The sequence below is a fragment of the Sturnira hondurensis genome, unplaced genomic scaffold (genome assembly GCF_014824575.4).
Source record: "Sturnira hondurensis isolate 20B ecotype Veracruz unplaced genomic scaffold, ASM1482457v3 Scaffold0006413, whole genome shotgun sequence".
Lineage (NCBI taxonomy): Eukaryota > Metazoa > Chordata > Mammalia > Chiroptera > Phyllostomidae > Sturnira > Sturnira hondurensis.
Window position 1 is genome coordinate 7,498,361 of NW_028079044.1, and position 6,855 is coordinate 7,505,215.

The following is a 6,855-nucleotide window of genomic DNA, read 5'->3' on the forward strand; positions in this document are numbered from 1 at the left end:
TTGAAGACTGAAATTTAAGAAAATATTGCCACCCTGAGTGATTTACCTGCTGAATATAAAATGAACCTACAAAAATCAATTATTCCTTTTCCAACTTTTTAAGGAGTCCATGTTTCTGAGAAATTGTATCTCTCTCTTTGATGCTAATCAATGATCACACAAGAGAATATAACTATCTAGTTATGCAAAATTGAATATTCTTGTATGTGCCCACTCACTTTAGAAAACTGTTTACTAATGTTAACACACACACGCACACACACACAAACACTTTGGCAATGCCTTTGATGGTCCCCCCCCATCTGTCTCTTGTTCTAACAGTATTTGGACAGAAGGAACTGACCCAGGGATGCCCCTTCTTCCAGAATTCCCACTCTCCAACCTCTTTCCCAGTCACCAGCTTCAGAAACTTAATTCTTTATTGCCAAACAACCATGAGCTCTCAGATTTGTCAGAATTATTTCACTGAGGTGGAGGCTGCCATCAATTGCCTCCTCGCCTTGCGTTTATGGGCCTCCTACACCTACCTGTCTCTGGGCTTCTATTTCCACCTTTGGGATATGGCTCTGCAGGGCGTCGTGGGCCACTTCCTCGAGCTGGCGGTGCCGAAGAGCAGTGGAGGAAGAGGGTGTCTCTTAAAGATGCAAGACCAGCATGGTGGCAGCCACGCCCACTTCCGAGAGGTGCTAAAACTCATCAAGACGAATGGGGTGACATTCAGGATGCCATGGGTGCTGCCATGGTCCTGGAGAAGAGCCAGAAACAGGGCCATTTGGACCTGCCTGCCCTGGGTTCTGCCTGCACACAAGCTCATCTCTGTGACTTCCTGGAGAACCACTTCCTGGATGAGGAGGTGAAACTCATCAAGAAGATGGGCAACACCTGACCAAGCTTTGCAGGCTGGGCTGGGAGAGTATCACTTCGAAAGCTTCACCCCCAAGAACAACTAGGAGCCTTTGGAGCCCATGAGCCTTTGAGAGACCCCATGTATTGCCCTGGTCCTCACCTTCAGCCTGAGCTTCCTCCTGCAACCGGGAGGCATCCTTTTAACTACCTGGAGCCCTCTTGCACACACTAGACGAAATACAAACAATAAAGCTTTTTTCAGCAAAACAAAATAAAACACTTTTTAACACATAATTAGAACTTATCTTTTTAAGTAGAAGAGGAAAAATATGCTTGATAGAGTGCTGAGGAATCCATAATATTTGTGCTTCAATGTTTGCTATTACAGTCCAACTAAGTAAAAATTTGATATGATTACACAAAACACATAAATAAAAGAATATTAGTTTAGCCTAGGAAAGATTCTTTTATTATTGTTTTTCTTAAAATTTTCACTGTTTTCTTTTAAACAGTGAATTTCCTTTTATGGTATGATACTAATTCTGAGATTTTGAGGACACTTTTATTTTGTTATATTAAATATGCTGTTTAACTAATACTCAGAATTAATTGCTTTAAAATATGTATTCCACATTAGAGGTTTCCTAAGTTTTTGTGTTTGGAAATCTCCAAAACTGTTCTATTTGCATATTTCTACGGAGCCTGTTGATATTATTTTTTTCATGTTTGAATGTGAATGTGTGTGTGCTTTCCTTGTGGACAACAGGCATTTGCTGATCAAAAAAGAAAAGAAAAGAACACATATTACTCTTACTTCAAACTGAGGGACCACGGTAAAGTGGACAATGGACCTACATGATTACTATTCAGTTGCTCCCTCTTTACTTACTAATGATCTAGACAACCAAACAGACCCTTGGGTAACCAGTGGATCCTTAATTTGGCATACAGTGAATATCTTTGGTTTGCTTTTTGGTCTAAGATTATAAAACATGTGTATATATTACTCACAAATTTAAAATAATAAAAGCATAATTTTAAGATTCTTTCAATAATGTTTCAAGACTCCTTACTCCCTTTATAGACAGATGGTTGTTCAGTAACAAGTAAGTTTTCAGTGGGAGAGAAGTTTTACTTTGCTTCGGGGAAATGCCTTCCTGGTAACATAGTCTACCTGTAATAGACAGCTTTCCATATCTTGCCTTCCACAAGGTAGTTTCCCTAAATGAGTAATGAATGTATTTGCAATAGCAGAGAGTTTCTTACAAGTAACATATTGTTACTGGTATTTTTCTTACAGAAAATATGCTAAAAAAAAACCCTGGGTAGATAAGGAATTGGATTTTTGGATATAACAGTGTGATTTGATTTTATCCATGCTACCCACTCTGTGTAATAATATACTTGTTGTGTGTAGTAAATATACACTTACCTAGGTTCAAATTGTAGGGAGCAGGGGAGAAGGAAATGTGATTCCGGATGCTCCTTCAAGGAAGCACGTGTTGCCCAGTAGCTGAAAGTGCTGGCAGTCTCTCCTGAAAGGGCCTCTGCTCCAGAGGGCTGTCTTGCCTAAGTTGATGCCCTCCTAAGAGCAGGCCAAACCAGTAACTGTTAGAATCAGGAGCATCAAGGCTTAGTCACTTTGGCCCAATGCAAGACGTTTCTGACGGATCATTTCAGCTCCACAGCTCCCCGTAGGGCTGGCTGAAGCCACAAGGCCTCATTGTTAACACGTGTCTCTCTTGGCCCAAATCATCATCCCACACTCTCAACGCTACCTGAAATTCTGCTTCCCCTGAAAACAGTCTAATCTGCAACAAGAGATCAAATATCTTGGGAAGCTCCGAGTGGGCAAGAATCCTACTGTGGAATACGCACATTTAGAATTTATTTATTCCACTTTTATCCTTCAGCATTATATATATACCAAATGTATATGTGTGTACATATGTGTATATATATTCGTATGTATATGTGTAGTTTTAAGAAAGCTTTTGAAAAAGTAATGTTAAATGCGAACAATTTATTAGATCAATAAGTGTTCTGGACAAGTCTGTGTATTTTTAGAATTATCCCAATATATTAATAATCTCAAGCCAACATATCTTTAAATATATCATATTATTTGCACTAGATTTTGCTTCTTTCAGATTTCCTTTATTAAGTCATGTTGCAGTAAATTTCCTCTTTGTAAATTCTGTGTATGAATGTTCCTCTTTAAACACTCCTATGCAACTCTAATTATTAAAAAAATAAATTGTTTTTATTCTTTGAAAAGTAAAACAATTAAATCCACATTTGTATATTAAAGAGTGGAATTTTAAAATATAGCCTGGTCTAATAAATTGTTAATAAAGAACAAAAACCAGAGCCTAAATAAAGTTCAATTTATTATAATAGATTTTCTGAGTTAAAATGGGCATTAAAGTAATCATGAGCCCTGGCTGCTGTAGCTCAGTGGAGTGAGTGTAGGCCTGCAAACCAAAGGGTCATCGGTTTGGTTCTCAGTCCGGGCACCTGCCTGGGTTGTGGACCAGGTCCCCAGGAAGGGGGTGTGAAAGGCAACCACACATTGATGTTTCTCTCTCTCTTTCTCCTTCCCTTCCCCTCTCTAAAATTAAATAGATAAATAAAATCTTTATTTAAAAAGTTAATCATGAGTTTCTTATTTAGGCCTTTGCTTTGAGAAAAGAATACAATTTTATAAGCTTAATCTCTCTTTCCTCCAGTTATTTGTATTTTACTTTTTAAAAAAGAAATTCATGTGCCTTGGAAACTATAAAATTGTTAAGGGAGACCCATAGACGGAGAGCAGAATGACAGTTAGGGGGAGGTTGTTAAAGAGCAAAGACAAAAAAGGACTTACAGACATGGACCACAGTGTGATGACTGTGGGCAGTGGGGGTAAGGGAGTCTAAGGAGACTAAAGGGTAATGGGAAAGTACAATAAAGGTTACATTCTTAAAAAATTAAAAAAATTGTTAAGGCAACCTTTTTATTTTCAAACTGTTCCGTTAATTCTTCCCTACTGAAATTTTTCTACAACTTATAATTGGTTTCACTAGCTTTTACTATCATCTGTAATACTCAGTTTATAATGAAGTTTAATGATGCTAATCTGATTTTCTGGGTTGTCTATAATGCCTGGGATTACTGGTTATCTAATGCCTGTTAGACTGAGCTGTGCATTTTTAACTTTCTAATTAGATGGCATCCAACTGGTAGCAGTTAAATAACACTTCCTTTTAAAAAAGATTTTATTGATTTATTTTTAGAGAGAGCAGAAGGGAGGGAGAAAGAGAGGGAAAGAAACATCAATGTGTGGTTGCCTCTGGCGTGCCTCCCTCCTACCAGGGACCTGGCCCACAACCCAGGCATGTGCCCTGACTGGGAATTGAACCAGCGACCCTTTGGTTCTCAGGAAGGCACTCAATCTACTGAGCCACATCAGCCAGGAATACTTCCTTTTTATATTCACCTAATTAATGTGTTGCTGATGGAAAAGTCCAGGTAACTTAAACAGCAAAGTCTGTAACTGTATGTGGATCCAAACAGGAAAGCTATTTCCAACAGATTCAGAAAATGTGAGTCTGCAAAGGAATCTCTTGCTCAATACCTGCTGCTATAAAGAAAGGGGAATTCCCTCATTCAATTCTCCTCCGTGCAAAACTATACAATCAAAACCAACAGCAAATAACATCATAAACACAAAATGCTAAAGCTATCAATGTAAGAAAAGTTTAAACCTGTGGAAAATTTTATGAGTTTATTTGAGCCAAACTGATAACAATTGCTGGGAAACAATATCTCAATGGATTGAAAAAATGCTCCAGAGAATGGCAGTTTTGCACCGTATTTTATACATTAGAATTAAAAAAGAACCTGTAGGGGGTTACATGAAATTCACTGGTGGTAGACTGGGGAGGTGGGAGAACACAAAATAGAAAAATCTCTGGGATTGGATAAAAAGTAAAAGGAGTAGACACATACTTCTTTTACATTGGATAGTTAGTTAACAATAACTAGGACAACAATAACAATGAGAGGTTTTGTGGTCTCTGCTCTGGTGCACCAAGGAGTGAACGGGAGGGGAAGGAAGGTGTGCTATCCTGGAGGCAAAATGACAGTAGACAAGCTCAGTTAAGATAAAGACTGGCCTTTGCCAGGGAAGATACCCGCCTAGGACATGACTGCCCACCATGACTCACCTTTGGTCTGAAGTTTTCATTTCAGACCATCCCATGTGGTTACATTAGGTCTCAGGGTTTGTGGGGCTGCCACGCAGGTGTCCTCAGGGTTCGGAGGCAGCCCCTGTTTTGTCCACACAGCCAAACCATTGAAAACATAAGCGTGAGAGGAATACTTACTAGCACGATCCCCTAGCAACACTTGGAGATTCTAACTAACCCAATATGAAAATAAAATAAGATCATTTTGAAAGTGTTAACACGAAGAACCACTGCATTATAAAATATGAAATAGTTATAGTCACATAATTATGATTGTATTATGATTATTGACAGTTCAAAAGGAATAGAGCTGACACAGGGCTATCTGGCTTTTGAAGAGATTTTTACTTACGTATCAAAGGACTGGAGGCTTGTCCTGAAGACCCTTTCAAGAAGGGAGGGAAACTGCCTCCTTCTCCACTATAAGCAGAGAAAAGCCTTTTACGTTCTCTCGCAGCTGTGGAGTATTGGGCCACCTGCACAGCCAAAAATTCTACCAGCTTTCTTCCTGTGGCCTGCAGATAGAGGAAGAAGAGTCAACGTTTTTATACTTTACTGCAAGGTCATAGAAAGTCTGTCTCTAACCCAGAATATCCCTTGTAAGCATTTAGGATAAAATTAATGAAGATAAATATTTTTTTAAAAAATCAGCATTAGTCATTTTTTGACAAATATCTATTAAACATCTCATATTTCAGGCACAGTGTTAAAACCAAAGACAGAGCAGAGCTAAAAGGAGTACATTCCCTAACACACAGGGTCTGTAAGGTGGTTAAAAGACATTCACTGAGCAACACCAAACAGAAAAATATACTATTATATATTTCTATAAGTAGTAAAAACAAATAAAATTATAAATCAGATTCTTAGGAAGGAAAATGAGGAAAATCCAGTTAGGATTGCTATCAGACAAGGCTTTGCTTAGAAATTATTTCACAGCACTTAATATGTATTGACAAAGATAAAGATAAACATACAGGAATTCATTTATCTCCTCCTTCTTATAGTTTGGCCACTACTTTATCTTCAGTGCCTAGGACAAGGCCTTGTAAGTAGTAGAGTCAGGAAGTATTTTTTGAATGATGAATATATGAGTGAGTGAAAAAAAAGTCATTTCGTCAGAAATTTAACCAGAGCCCTGAAGTGTGTAGCAGCTAATCAGGACAAGAATGGAGGGGGAAATTCCGGATAAAGCAAAAAGCATGTTGAAAAACCTCAGGGAAGGCATTAATGAGGGTAATTACTAACCACGTCAAGGATTTTATATTTATCTTAGGAGTAATGATAATAATTTACACATCTTAACAAAAATGCAACTTATATTTTATTTTTGTGTCAGGATGCAATCCATATTTTAAAATTTATATTTTAATGTATATGTAAAAACTTTTATGTAATATATATTTTTAACAGAATGTAATTTATATTTTTAAAACATTGAATGCAATTTATGTTTTTTAAAAAATAATTTTTTATTTCTGTCTTAAAAATTTGTACAGGCTATCACCTTATTTTGACATGTATAATGTGCACTTTTTTGCCAAATTTTTGAGGGGAAAATAAGGATGTGCACGCATTACAAATGGGTAATACTAATTCTGTATCTACCTTCTATTATGTCTAAGTATCACAAATTTGTTATTGGTACATACAATTTCTTATGCCATAATTTGTTCAAAAATAAATGCTAAAATTCCTTTACAATACAAAAGACAAGTATCTAAATATAAATAAATAATTGAATTAAAAAATTAAAATGAATGATTTTTTTCTGAAAGTT

At 37.0% G+C, this 6,855-nt stretch overlaps 1 pseudogene; it reads left to right on the forward strand.

Annotated features, from left to right (window-relative positions):
* Positions 1-434: 434 nt before the first annotated feature.
* LOC118988975 (ferritin light chain-like) lies at positions 435-969 on the forward strand (annotated as a pseudogene).
* Positions 970-6,855: the final 5,886 nt, after the last annotated feature.